At 37.1% G+C, this 15,801-nt stretch overlaps 1 protein-coding gene across 1 annotated transcript in view; it reads left to right on the plus strand.

The window, feature by feature from the left end:
- The first annotated feature begins 1,201 nt into the window (after positions 1–1,201).
- The window catches only part of LOC112046316 (uncharacterized), a 59,712-nt gene continuing 45,112 nt past the window's right edge, over positions 1,202–15,801 (plus strand). Inside the window, exon 1 of the mRNA XM_052884259.1 lies at positions 1,202–1,429. The gene's annotated coding sequence lies outside the window, so the exon portion shown is untranslated. The remainder of the gene's footprint in view (positions 1,430–15,801) is intronic.

The raw sequence follows: 15,801 nt of genomic DNA on the forward strand, positions 1-15,801 counted from the left end.
AATATAATGTCTCCATTAAGACTAGATTTCACGGAACCTGGATCTAAAGTGTCGCCGTACACAGGCCATACGCTTCAGCCACAAAACGCCACACCACAGAGGTATTCCCTGTAGTTTTCATACATTTTATGAGGACTCGCGGCATAGGATTCATGCCGGTGGTCGCCACAAGGTACAAATTGTCGCTTCTCGCTTCTAGCGGCTGGCATCAATGGTAAAAACCGGCACAAAACGCACCGACGTAATACTCCTCACCTCTCTACTAGTCTCTGCCTTCTCTTCAGTAAACTGGTTAAAGGTAATGCACGCACCAGCTAGTCCTTTCATTCTTTAAAATAAATATGAACTTCGATATATAGAAAAAAATTCAAGGATTGACTCCTTGAATTATTTTCTGGACGTTGAGATCCCAAGGTGCTGGAATGGCAACTCCGAAAAGCGCAGTGTTGATTAACCCCTAACCAAGTGGATTGACGACATCAAGGAGTCGCAGAGATTCGCTGGATGCAGCAGGCTCAGGATTGTGGTGTTTGAAAGTTCTTACAAGAAGTCCATGTTCTGCAGTGGACGCCCATCGGCTGATACGTGATGAAAATTATGTATACTCGTAGTTCTTAGAAATTAACAATTCCTTGGACCGCAAGCGCGCGCTTTAGCTATTTTTGTAGCCGCTTCCAGCTTCAGTTGGTGGCGTTTGTGGCCGCTGCATGTCAAGTGGCCTGTGTGCGAACTACCTTAAGTGTCGAATCTGAAACAGAGCAATGTGAGACTACATTTCTTTATACTTAGCGCCACAGTCCAAATATTAACGACCATAATACGCAATGAAGTTGTAAGTTACAATACAATTACAGCGGTTACGTTTTTTTTTAAATTTTGGATTATATTTTCTTCCTTCTGGGCCGTTTCCACAATTGGCATTGTGATTGAGGGTGTAGGTCCCCGCTGAATTTACTCCATACAACTGAGCTCGCTCGCTCGCAGATCGCCATTTGGATTATATGTTACTTGGTGCAAGTTCACGCGTAGATCGTGTCCCACCCGGGCCGCGCCCTTCATTGTTGTGAAGATTTTTGGAAGACCTCACGTCAGGACGTCAGTAATGTGAAGGGGCTGTTATTGCTGTTGGTGCCGGACGTCCAGCATTAATAGGTCATGAGACACGTTGCAGGGCATTGAACAGTGCACTCGGGCGGTGTTTACAAGCGGCGCACGCATTCACCTGTTGTACACTGGAGGGGGGTTGGCTATCGATCGTCCGGGGCGAGGCGAGGCGACTGAGGCAGTCCCGGCCGGAGTGTCTGCGAGCGCGCGTGTCCGCCAGTGATCAGTGTCCGTGAGTGTCCGCCACAGTCCGCGCGAGTTCGCAGTGTTGACGAGCGACAGCAATGCTGCCAGCACGCTGGCTGCATTGAATACACATCGCCAGGTGAGTTGTCAACTGTGCAGCATTGCTTTGTTAGACGTAGGGTTGTTACCCATCTTGGGATGTGCTTTTGTTGTTATACGTAGATCGATAGGTAATATTGTCTTTGTCAGTATTCAATTTTAATTTTTTTTTTATTTTATATCAATAGTGGTTTAAAATTGCTTTGTTATGCCGTCAATGTTTTGTTACTGTTTGAAATGTTGTCATACCTACTCCGAGTCTCAAAAATAATATTTATGTTTACACAGCGTTGCGTTTAGATAGGAAATTAATTAAATGAGTTAAAGTATCCGTTTGGTTTGTATTATTCCGTTGGGAACAATTTTTACTTTTCAGTAAGCATGCTAACCGTAACTATACTTAATTATTTGGGAGTATTTCGAAAGGAACCATATTTTATTCCTACCTTCATTTTAGTTTATTTAAGCCTACTACGGCATAATTAAATACATTACACTTCCATCAATTGTTGTACATTTTTCTACAAAGTAAATCTATCTAATAATGTTTTATATCCACGTTGAGGTAGGTTCCTTACATATATCCTTTTTCGCTTGACCTTATTGAATTTTGTTATGTCAGCTTCGGTTTCATCCGTATAAAACGACGCCATAGAAGTTAGAACGTCTCTTCCAACGCGTCGATTTTTTCTCTGTTCAGGAGCGGAGAGGAAGTCTTAAGGACTTCAATTCTTTCCTAATTTATTTTTCTTAAATATTACATACATCATTTTGTGAAAAAGTAAAACTATCAAATGCACCTACCTACTTCGTTAGTCTTTTGAATCCTACTAAACGCGAAAATTGGTATGGACGTTTGGATGTTTGTTACTTTATAACGCTGCTACTACTGAAGCGATTTAGCTGAAGTTTTGAAAGGAAATAGATTTTACTCTGGATTAACACATAGGCTATATACTTTTTATCCCGGAAAAATCCATGGTTCCCGAAGGATTTGTGAAAAACTAAATTCCACGCGGTCGAAGTCGCGGGCGTCCTACTACTAACAATATATATAAATATTAAAACTATCACAATAAGTATGTAATATTGTTTATTAGTAATTAATTGATATACTATGCAGAAAACCCTCTGCATGAATCTCCCTAAAACTGGAGCATCGAAGTTCGCATCTGAATGTGGATTTTCTGTTAGATTTGTACATTGTTGCTTGGAATTGTTAGTTTAGAAGATCAACTTCTTCTTTCACCTTGCATTTTGAGATACTTTTGTATCGTAGTCAACCAAGCAGTCAGAGGTCTACTCCTACCTCTTTTACTCGTGGCGAAGGAAATACACTTTTTACCACATAGTCATAGCAAATTAGATCAACTGTTTACTAATTATTATTTCCGCAAAGCGACGCTATCTTTTATTGAATAACACAGACAGTATCTAATAGTACCCGTCGAGATCGATGCGGAAAATACGCAGATAAATGACGCACACGCCAGAAACTGATTCAGAACAAAAGCAAAACAGACGGAAGCAATACTGTTATAGTAAAGCCAATGAGCTTGTACTATTAGATATGTTTCGTGCCTACAAAATCACCGCAAAAAGTTTTCCGAATTCAGCTAAGCTATTGGTCGCACACATGTATAATTTTGTATTTACTTACATACTTAATATATAGTTATTTTTTTACCGTGAATGCTATCTGAAAAACACTAATAAACGCGAAAGTTTGTGTGGATGTTTGTTACGCCGCAACTACTGAACTGATTTGGCTGAAATTTGAAATGGAAAAAGATTTTACTATGAAATAACACAAAGGCTACTTTCATCCCGAAAAATCCATAGTTCCCGTGGTATATGTGAAAACTGAATTCCACGCGAATAACGTCGCGGGCATCCGCTAGTATGAAATAAAACCAATTGGGTGCCTTTATTCGCCACAGTTTCGACGCACTAGTGGCATATCTAATAGCGTAAAATCATTGAGTAAAGCGATAACAGTGGCCCGTTCGCGGAACCAACCAACATGAGACATACAAACGTAAACTATGATATATTTATATTTGTTGGTGACATGCGAGTGAATGACGATTGTTTACAAATTAATAAGATAAAGTACGACACGTTCGTGACCTTATAATATAGTTCAATATCGTCGTCGGATTAAAATTATGTTTATTTGCTCTCGTACTATCTTATTTGTAAGCTGGTCTCATTTATATATCATCATCAGTATATTTATTATAACGGCCGATTACAGGACCAGCTGGCCTATTCACTAACATTGGTCTATTAGCTACCTAATATGATTATCAACAAATCAATAACAACCGCATTTTTCGTATTCCGTAAAGCTTATTGTTAACGAAAACACAATGCCAAATACACTCGTTAGTAATTTTTATCAGTTCGCAATAAATTATTAGTGAATACGAAATCGCATGACTTAAGAATTACTCACAATAGTCGGTGAATTTTGTATTGTTAAAGTTTTTATAGAGCTTAGACCCACCACGCTGATCCAGTGCATGTTGGCGAGTTAAGTGTGATGTTTAAACTCTTTAACAATCATTATCAGATGTCATGTGATAACGCAAGGAACCGACGGCTTACCGTGCTCTCTGACGCACGGGGGTGTAACTCTAAAAATTTCCTAATTCCTAGCTGAGAATATTTACTGAAAGTTATGAAGAACAGTTTGACTCAGGACTCAAACCCTGATCCGCAGTCGCATCGTTTATGAAGCCTGTATATAGAACTTCACTGTGTTCTCTGCGGTATACAATCTCGTAACGGAGAACATTTTTCCTTATATAATGAAATATAAATAGTTTTCCATAACCGGGGAAACATCTCGAAGGACGGCTTTCAGTCTACCGCACATTGTTGCGTGAGCTGTTTTTCTTTAACATTCAAAAGCTTTTCATTATAGATGGCGCTTTTGCTTTTACTTTGGTAGTAGCGGATGCCCGCGACTTCGTCCGCCTGATATTTAGTTTTCATTTTTTTTACAAATCTTATTTAACCCGAAAAATAAATGATGCGTGTAGCTTTTATGTTGCTCAATAACCTGCTCTATCTTCCACTCAAAGTCACAGTAAAATCGGTTCAACCATTCCAGAAAGCCTGGACAAACAGAGACATACAATTAAAAAAAAGCTTATTTGAGTTGTAGTATCGTGTTAATAACTATAAGTAGTATTTATAAGAAAAAACAGTTGTTTTGAAATCACTAAAAATGCGTTAGTTTTTCTTAAAACTACAAACATTTATAAAAATAAATAATTTATACGTACGTGAAGTTCAAGTTAATTGCGTGCACCTTTTAGATATAAATCAACTATGACTATGTAACTATGTTTTATGACTTTGAATGACTTTGAATTTGACGATTTCAAACATTTGTTTACTAGCACTTTCCATTTCTGTATTTACTTAATGTACTTTACATTAAGTAAATATAGAAATAGAAAATGAACCAAATTGAAACAAATATATTTTTTTTCATTTTTACTTTTTAATCTATCTTTACATCTTGAGAAAACATGCACAGACGGTTACAGATATAGCAGTTTTTTTTCAAGCGTTGAATTTTTAAAGAACTGAAGGTCTAAATCATAACTCTAGAAATTGTACATTGTATCTAATATTTTACCAACATGCCTCAAGCAGTGTCTCGTTTAAATTTAATCTATAAAATATCTTTAAGCAATTTTACTACATAATATAAGGGGCATAAAGTACAATTTATAATAAGGCTCTAGAGGAAGGTCAGTGCGTAGGTTTTTACGAGCTGCGTCTTGGCTCGTAGTCGGCATCTACGCCCCGCTACGGCGTAGATGGGGCGTCTACGACAAGTAAGCAGGAATACAATAATTTATCACACGACTACTAAACGTCTGCGACTTCGTTTGCGTCGAGCATTATTTTATAGAATTTTATTAAACTTGAAATGTGTTCTTAAACTCGTATAGATAAACAAAATGAATTTTTAAACACTTATATTACAGATAAGTCTGTAATCTTAAATTTGGATGTTAAAGCTTAAAAGTCATTTATACTTACTGTAAAAAGGAAAGATTTGATTGTATGTATTTAATAGTTTTGAAACTACTAAACCGATTTCAAAATTCTTTTACCGTTGGGAAGCTACACTATCCCCGAATGCTATAGGCTATATTTAATCAAATTAAATGCTACGCTTTTTCAAGGCTTGGTGATAACTTTTGATTTTCTAACGATCATAATCAGATGTTAATAATGCTCAAGATCGACAACTTGTGCTATTTTATGTAGCGAGTGTAACATAGCTAATATATATTTTCTTCTTCGAAACCTCGAACCAGTAGGTAGAACCCAGGATCCACGAATCTATACTTAATATTATAAAGCTAAACAGTTTGTTTGAACGCGCTAATCTCAGGAACTAATAGACCGGTTTTAAAAATTGTTTCAGTGTTACGTAGCCCATTTATCGAAAAAGGCTATAAGTTATATATTATCCCCGTATTCCTAGGGGAACGGGAACTACGCAGGTGGAACCGCGTAGCGTCAGCTAGTACAAAAATACAAGGATATAACCGGTTAATTGGTTCAGTGTTAGTTTGTGCAGCTTCGGATCCTTAGGGAAATGCAGTACTATTCTGTCACGACTATTTTATAACTGGCTAGAGCGGGTTATGAATTCATCTCTATCTATCTCTGTCTAACAATGCGCAGCATAAGTAATTATTTTAAACTTATTTCGTGGTTGTTCATTATGAATGTTATTTAAACGGATACATACCACGATAAAACGACGAGATTTTTAATGTCGATATTTCGACCCAGTTGCATGGATCATGGTCACGACGGGACTGAAGTTGCGAGATGAGAAGTGAAGTCAACTGTTAGGGGCAAAATCGATCTACCCTCTTTCTTGTTCTTTTTCTTTTTTCAACGACCTCGCGTTTTTGCAACTGGGTCGAAATATCGACAATAAAAATCTCGTCGTTTTATCGTGGTATGTACCCGTTTAAATAACATTCGAAGCATAAGTGATAAAATGATAAAGATATAGGTAAATTTCCTCGAAAAACTCGCATTTATGAGTTAAAACATCATTACAGAATGGCACTGCAGGTCCCTAATGATCCGAAGTTGTACGAGATAACACTGAACCAATTAGTCGGTCATGTGCTTGTATTTTTTATTCATGGGTCCTGGTGTTTAAATATGACTTCCGTCAGAATATGAATAAAGAGTCGGCACCATAAGGAGAGGCGGCGACCCGCAGATAGTCGCCGACAAGTAAAGCGTTCGTTTCATTTGCAAAATAAAAGAGAACATTTTAAAGCAGCCTGCTGTGTAGCATAGCGCTATTCTGTAGCTATGTTTTTTTAACTTGACAGTGTGATTTCGAATACTACTTCTCTCTGTCTATTGTATGGTGTTAGGCAGAGAAAGATAAAGTTACACTATAAAATATGACGTACTCGTAACAAAATAAAATCCAGAAAACAATAGTAAAATTCGTAAAGGCGCTCTTATCTTTTTACATGCCATTTCTATTATCTTCTTTTTGAGATTTCTCTGCTAAGTACGGAACCGTAAAGAGTAACAGATAGTAACTCAGACCAACCTTTGGATTTACATTGCACTCAAATTCACCAACAAAAATGTTTGTCGTTTTTTGAAGGGGACGAGGTAAACTCACACATACACGAAAATATTTAACACCAATTAATATATTCTGTGTCTTACTCTTTACACTACACACACACGCGTAATTTTAATACAGTGAAACATCGATTCTATAGACGCAGTTTGTATAAACACACTAGATCGTGATCATATACTTTTGACAGAGGGGTAACGTCTATCGAGGCAGGTCCTATGGTAATTGGTCTGAGTGTAGTAACGAAGTGATGGCAAACATTGAAACCTTTGACGACCTCTTTGGCGCAATTGGATGTGCTGTTCCCAACAGTCAGCTCCTGGGTTCGATTTCCAGTTCGGACTAGTTTAGGATTTTTAAATTTCTAAATAGGCTCAGATCTGCTGTACTTATTTAAGTATTAGGCCGTGGCAAGTTACCACTTTACCGGTAAAGACGTACCACCAAGCGATTCAGCGTTCCGGTATGATGTTGCGTAGAAATCGTTGTAGGTACGGGTAAAACAAACTTTTCTTCTTTTTCTTCTAAGTATCCCTGCTTCTATCTTAGACTGCATAATCACTTTACTTCAGGTATATTCACAGTCAAGGGCTAAAAACTCGTCAAGAAACAAAAAAAAACTGGGCCTGTAGCCAAAGAATTCTCTTTCTACGATCGCAAACGCTTCGAAAACTAGAAAAATGTATGGGAATGACAGATCTTGATCACGTGACCTGTCGACAACAAATGTCATGCATATTTCTAGTTTTCGAAGCTTTGCCAGTTGGCTACAGGTCCTGGTCTAGTCGATGTCGTCATATCACGTAACATTGATGACGTCACAATGTTTGCCCAGTCAGCTAATGAAAGCTGTGGTGAGCCGACAAATTGCTTTCTCCGCGCTTGTTAAAGCCTTTCAAGGGCACCTAATGTTGTTAAGACTCTGAAGCCGAATCGAGCATTAATGTATTAGTCTTTCTACTTTCGGAAGACGGACTAACTTTAGATGTAATAGTGAGGTATACAAACAAGAGTGTGTAACAAGCTCCATCATCATCAACTGCAAATTCGGCTCACTGTTGAAGACGAGTCTCCTCTTAGAATAAGGCTAATAGTCCACCACGCTAGCCCAATGCGGATTGCCAGACTTCACACACGTAGAGAATTAAGTGAATTCCCAGATATACAGATTTCCTCACGATGTTTTTCCTTGACCGTTTGAGACACGTAATATTTCATTTCTTAAAATGCTCATAACTATAAAATATCTTTTATAGTAGTCACGGACCGGATTCGAATCAACGACTTCCGAATCGAAGGCAGAAGTCATATTCACTGGACTAACACTACTCTAAAGGAGTATCAGCAGAGCAAAAAGGTGTTGTTAAATTATTTGACTATGAGTGAACACTACTCAATGACTATACGTTATTGTATTTAAAACGATACTGGTTCGATTAGAAAAATTATTTCAGTGTTAGATAGCCCATTTATCGAGGAAGGCTGTAAGCTATATATTATCCTCTTATTCCAACGGGAACGAGAACCACACGGGTGAAACCGCGCGACGTCAGCTAGTAAATCATTCTAGGTCCTCATCCAAAAGCAATTGTTAAGACACATGTGTATTAAATCACCCACTACCCTTATTACATTCATAAGCTAAACTGACTATAACAAAATGATCATACCTGGCAACAAAAAGAAGTTCTCCTATAAGCAACAAAAATAAGCGATCTTAGATTATTATTAAATGATAATGTTATTGTATACTTTTCGTGGTGTGTCACAATTGTACAACACAATTCAAAAAAAAATAAAAACATACATTGTAATTTCGACAAACCTGTTGAAAATATTTCTAAGCAATCGATAGTAGGTAATCTTTCTAAAATAATCTTCATTTCGCTACAATTTAAATAGATATGTAACCCTAATTAAATAATTTTAATTATTTATATACCAGCGGCGAAGAGTTCACGCAAGTCGATTCCCGCCGGATTAACTTTAAAAATCTATGCATGTTCATTTTTGCACTGTATCTAGATAATAACCAACCTGAATAGTATCACGCTGTATGGATTTCCTTTTTTTTGGGACGGCTTACCTTCATCTAAACTCTATCCTTCGCTACTAGTACTGTGGTGCCGTGGAGCGTAGAACAAAATCCCAGTTAAATATAACATTTTAATGAGCGGATACCAATAGCGGATACAGATCTAATAAATCGGCTCGCCAGCTGTGCTGCGTTGCACAATGTGTAATATAAATCAAATAGTAATTTTATCTCGAAAACCTGAGTATTCTTACAGATTTTCAGTATTGAAATCAAATTCAAAAAGCATTTTTTGTAGACTAAAATCGAATTTTACTTAACTATTGTTCAAACGGTGTAGGAAAACATCGTGAGGAAACCTGCATACCAGAGAATTTCCTTAATTCTCTGCGTGTGTGAAGTCTGCCAATCCGCATTGGGCAAGCGTTGTGGACTATTGGCCCCTCTCATTCTGAGAGGAGACTCGAGCTCAGCAGTGAGCCGAATATGGGTTGATAAGGAATTGTTCAAAGTGTAAGCCGGTAAACTCAACAGTAAAGGACCGAACTCATCACTGAGAGGTGTTTTGTGGTAGGTATCCACAGATCTTAGTATTTTTTGTATAGAAAGTCATACATATGTCCAATGATCCGCATCGTAGTGCTCGCCACGGATCTTTATGTTTGTGAAGTTAGCTGCGGAATTAGTAATTGAGTACGCGCATTCGTACAGACGCGAACACTCCCCGCCCGCGCCGTTTGTACCGTTATTGATTCATTGTGCAGTCATTTGTTGCTAACTTCACAAACACAATATCTCATGGCGGGCATGTTATCGCCGTTTAGTGTTGGAAATAGTAGTCTGTGACGGATATGACGTCGCTCGATCTCGTGTTGGCTTCAGTGTGCTCGTGGCGTTCGAGCCGTCCACAGCTCTTGTTGTGTAATTCTGTATGGGTTACTTGGGATAGGCGGGGAGAGTGACTTGAGTGGAAAAGGGGAGTGTTTGTATACAGTCAAAGGTACCTTTAACCCTACACACATCGTTCACAAGTACGTGACTTCACTCAAGGTCATTCTCTGCCATTCTAGGGTCTTATTTCGGTTACAGTTTGATTTGTTAATTAAGTTGTCCTGACAAGTGTTGTGAATCATAACCTTTGTTCGACATTAGTTTTCTTATATTTGTAATCACCTTTTGAGTCCTATAATAGGCATTATACGGAACTTATCGAACGGATTTTATCTACCGTAAAATTAGAAATCCTTTTAAGCGATGCGTTGGATGCGGATATGTGGACCTACTACATACATATCTTTTAAAGAAAGAAAATATCTTTATTTCTATCATTATGCCACACATCACAATTTTAGAATAATAAATACTCTGCGTTATGTGGCATAGCCTACAAAAAGCTCAGCATATTGCCCCAAATGCAAAAAAAGCATTGATTTTCAGCTTTTCCGACTACTTTAAGGGGAACGGGTTTAATAGCCATATTTCAAAGATATGGCAACTACTCTTTATCAAAAAAAAAGTGTGAAACTAATAACGTGGTTGACCAAAAACCTGAAAACTTATAACGTGGTTGAAAAAAGTCATTTTTTTCCACTTCATTTTTATTACGTTAATGTGATGGAATGTTCTGTTTTGCGAAGAACTGCAAGCTGCTGCAGAGATATAGCGGTGAATTTGAAACCCGCACTTGCGAGTTATACAAATCGTCATTACAGAACTTGCGTCAACGTTCCTAATAAGAACTGCCAAAATGTGGAATGCCCTTCCGGCGTCTATGTTTCCTGTCACGTATAATTTGTGCACCTTCAAGGCAAGAGTGAATAGGCATCTTCTAGGCAAGCGCGCTTCTTCTTAGACCTCATCATTGCTTTCCATCAGGCTTGATTGTGGTCAAGCGTAAGCCTATCTATACTAATATTATAAAGAGGTAAAGTTTGTAAGTTTGTAAGTTTGTCACATTTTTTAAATGGGGTAATCTTCGGAACTACTGGTCCGATTTTAAAAATTCTTTCACCAGTAGAATGCTACATTATCGGGGAGTGCTATAGGCTATATTTTATATTGGTATCATATATATTAGCCGAGTTATCACAGTTTTTGTCATACAGGTCGGACTGAAAATCCTCTTAAACAGACTTATTCGCATGCGCTGCCTTAACTATTGTGTAAAATTGAAATTAATGTATGGAGACTTTATGTATCTTTAAAAGTTCTACAAAAAAGTTCGCGACACCATATATCTATCTTCTATATATTAGCAGATATAGTACCTTTTGTGTTTTAAAAATTATTAATTTTATATACATAGGTTTACGTCATTATTTATACGACTAAACTTTAATCCTTATTAAAATAAATTATTTAATAATCACAAGGATATTATGGAGATAAGATTTGCCCTTTACAGTATGTTAATTAGTTAAATAGTTTCGGAGATAATTCAAAATTTCTAAAAGACGCAGAAATTCCGCTATATGACGCCCGGCGCTTTCATTTACGTAGTTCCCGTACCCGTGTGAATATGGGGATCAAACATAGCCTATGACACTCGCAAATAACGTAGCTTTCTATTGGTAAAACAATTTTCCAAATCGGTCCAGAAGATCCAGAGATTACCTCCTACAACCACACGAACTTTACCTCTTTATATTATTAGCATAGAAGTCTCTATTTCTCTTGGTCATACCACCACTCTCGAAAGACTGGACCGATTTTGCTAAGGGTAGGAGTAAGATAGAGAAGTTACAGGGTAGGGTAGGGTACGGGTAGGGAAGCGTAGGGGTAGTATAGGGGTAGGGTAGGTTTAGGGCCGGGTTTAGGGTAATGGTAGGGTAGGGGTAGGATAGGCGTGAGATAGGGGTACGGGTGGGATAGGGGTAGGAAAGGGATAGGGTACGGGGAGGGTAGGGGTAGGATGAGGGTAGGGATAGGATGGGGGTAGGATGTAGGTAAGGTAGGGGTAGGGTAGGGGTAGGTTTGGGGTAGGGTAGGGGTAGGGTGGGGTAGAGGTAGAGTAGGGTAGGGTAGGGGTAGTAGTAAAGTTGACATCGAAATTTACGCGGACGAAGTCGCGGGCGTCCGCTAGTACTACATAAATAAAAGAATAGCCCTTCTGATGTCTATCTGCCTGACATAACCCACCGGTCCGGACGGTCGGTCCGGTCGGCCTCCGGCAACTTTATAAAACTTTATGAATCGAACGTAATAGCGAGCTATGGCTCGTTGTTAAGTCGTATTCTCTGAATGAGCTCGTAAAAGGTGTTTTATCGCACTTTATATTCCATATTTAAGTTTTTTGGGATCCGTACCTCGATAGAAAAAACGGTGCTTTATACAATCATTTTGTCGTCCTAACTGTTAAAACCCAATTTTTTTCATAAAAACGCGTGGTAGTTGAATAAGTAGACATTTTTCATTTTTTACCTCGAAATTTGCAGACGTTCCTGTATTAGGTAATACTTAGCATAGTTAACCCCAACTACAATTCTCTACTGATCTCTACTGAATCTATGATAAGGTATACCTACGGCTTACAGTTTTCCGACGTCAAAGTAAATTTGGTCCCTCAAACCATTCTCGTGCTTTCAGCTCGGTGCGTTCGTAGTTTATAAACTTACTAGCGGACGCCCGCGATTTCGTCTGCGTCAAATTCAGTTTTTTACAAATCCTGCGCGACCCTTGGATTTTTCCGGGTCGAAAAGCCTATGTGCTAGTCCAGAGTAAAATCTTTTTCCATTCCAACTTTCAGCCAAATCGCTTTTGTAGTAGCGGCAATAAAGAGTAACAAACATCCAAACAAACATACATCCATACATACATCTGCGTTTATAATATTAGTAGGACAAGTCCGTAATATTATTTTTAAATTTATTCGGAACTCTGGGTGTGTGAGTTCGACTCGCACTTGACAGGTTTTTCAAGTTTTCATTACTGTAAGTGCAAATGCTGTAGTTGTTTACGACCAAAGCTCGCACAGTTCATAATAATTAACATAGCTTAGTAAATATTTGTAACGTACAATAATATTGAACTAAAAAGTTTACTCCTATAGTTTGATGTGAACGAATCACTACTTTAAAACTTTAAACAAGTCTTTGAAATATGAATGGATTATAGGGTCATCCCTATAATGACAGTTTTTTAAATTGTATATATATTAAAAGTATTTTTATTTATTTTTTATTTAATACTCTTTATTTGTACACCACAAAAAATAAAAGAAAACAAGCAAAATAAGTAAAAGTAAAAAAAAAAGTATGCTAATAGTAAAACAATTTTGTAAAAGTAACAGGGTATCTGCAATCATTACTTTCGGAGCTACAGGGATTTAAATGGTTCCTGAAAAACGCCCCATACAAAATGACGAATTAATGACGTTGAAGGTATAATTATCGTTAGATTTATATGGGCGTTCAATCAAAATTACTAATATCTTTGATATTTGTGCGTTTATGTTTTTAGTTCATGTATTAAAAAATGTCACATTTAATGTAAGGAAGCTAAAACTGAATGAATTTTCATCTAATTACGATAAAAGATTTTTAATAGATTTTGAAATTTTATAATCTTATTAATTTTGGGAATATCCAGACAATCTTTGCTTTTTATGTTAACATTGACCTATTTACCCGAATGTATCATAAAAATCAATATATTCAAACCTAGTCATCATCCCCATTAAAAACTGGGAAATTACATTTGCAAGCAAAAAATAAATACAAGTAACGCTCCACAGTCAAGATCAAAGTCGGGCTTATTCTAACAATATTTACCAATTCTTAATAACCATCAAAGAAAACATTAAGCAAAGTAACAGACCTTTCAAGAGCATAACGTTTCGTATTATACAATACGTACAGACAGACGGTTCGAGGCCCCAATTAGTGCCGCACTCGACTCGATACGATCGACTCTGAAGTGTTTGATGTATTCAATATCGATATATTGTACGTTATTACTCGATGAATCACCCCGCATCGAGTTTTGATCGGCCATGTTTGCTTTATGAGGCAGTTAGAATACTTATGGGAGTATTAGAGTGATTTTATGTGAATAGAAACTCTTTCTTTATATATTATGCTCATAATGTATTGATGTCTCAATGATCTAGAGATCACTAGATCTTAGGTTCTTTCTTTCTTTCAATGCTCTGAGTCTGGTGTTAGAAAGTGGATGGGGTTACAACCCCTCGCTTTCCAGCACGTTAAGCCGTCGGTTCCGGTCAAAAAAATTCGGCCGCTCAGAGATTGCGTTTCGGACATGTCGTGCAAATAAGACATACATATACAATTGCCTCGTTTTTTTGTGTCTCTCTCTCTCTCTCATGTTACATTGCCCTCAATCACGACCTGTCAGAAATGCAATCTCTGAGCAGCCGGACTCTAAGTCCTCATTCGCATGAGAGTTTTTTAACGGACGTCAAAAATGCTTTCAAATATAGTATGAAGTTAAATGAAGGTCTCTTTCTAACGCAAAATTTAAAATGCAACAATGCTCGAAAATAAGCGTCGTGTATTAAAAACGCTGCGTAGTATTTTGAATGATTTTCAAACGAACGTCGGTTAAAATAACTCTCATGAGAATGAGGGCTAAGTGAACGTTAAATATTCAAACACTATTTCTTTATGCCCATCAACCAGCATTGTTGCAGCGTCGTGGGTCTAAGCACACTATTCCGCCTATAGGTAGGGAGGACTGACTCTATAATAGGCCGTGAAAATAAGCTTTAATGATGAAACATTTTTTTCTTTCTTAGGTACATCTTTTTCTTGACGCCTTTATTTATGCCTTGGTTCCCTGTATAACAAGACTTGAAAATTTTTAATTTTTGCTCTTTAATTCCATTTTATAGTATGAAATTATAAGGTAGTTACGGAATTAAGTGTAATTACATTTGAAATTTAAATTATAGCAAGTTGTTTCCATTATAATGATTGAAACGCAATTGTTTAGATGTATTTCTCCACGTCTAACGAACAAGCTTATGCTTAATATAAGATAGTTTCAAGCCGGTATTGAATATTCTATTAATTTTATTATATACAGAACTTAAATTCTAAAATAAAAAACTGATCTATTGAGTTATTTTTCTTTTATTTAGGTAAAAACCGTTAAAGTTCATTACAAGTGTAATAAAAATCACTGATTTATTTATGTTCAAATTTTGGTAATTTTAAACTTCTTGTAGGGATGATGAAATGATATTCTTTATACAAAAAACGATATTATGCACAAACTGATGACTCACTCTACTGTGAGTCAGCATATTTTAGCGTATGTTGGTTTGTGAATCACAAGTTTTGTTTTGTTATTCAGGATTCTGTGAAAAATAATTATACATCTCTTTATCTGCATTTAGTAATAGTATATCCATAAAATCTGAAATGCTCATTAGGATATGAATCGTCTGGGGAAGTACTACCACAATGTCTCTTATGGTTTGAAAAGTTATATATGGTTGCCGGCAAAATTTCGGACATAAGGGTCAATTTTTAAAGGCTAAAGGTAGACTTGAGCATTCACTTGTAATGAGCATTCGTGCGAATGTTACATAACAGAAAAATACGAGAACATTTTAGCGAGCATTCTATCTAGCGTTCTTTCGAGGATTCTATAGATCTGAATTGCAGCACATGCGACCGTCAAGTCTGACATCTTCGTGAAGAATATCTTTTGACGATCATCGAATAGAGCCATCGCTAGAATTCTCAAGATTTTCGTAGCAATA

Source organism: Bicyclus anynana, chromosome 11 (assembly GCF_947172395.1).
Source record: "Bicyclus anynana chromosome 11, ilBicAnyn1.1, whole genome shotgun sequence".
Taxonomy (NCBI): domain Eukaryota; kingdom Metazoa; phylum Arthropoda; class Insecta; order Lepidoptera; family Nymphalidae; genus Bicyclus; species Bicyclus anynana.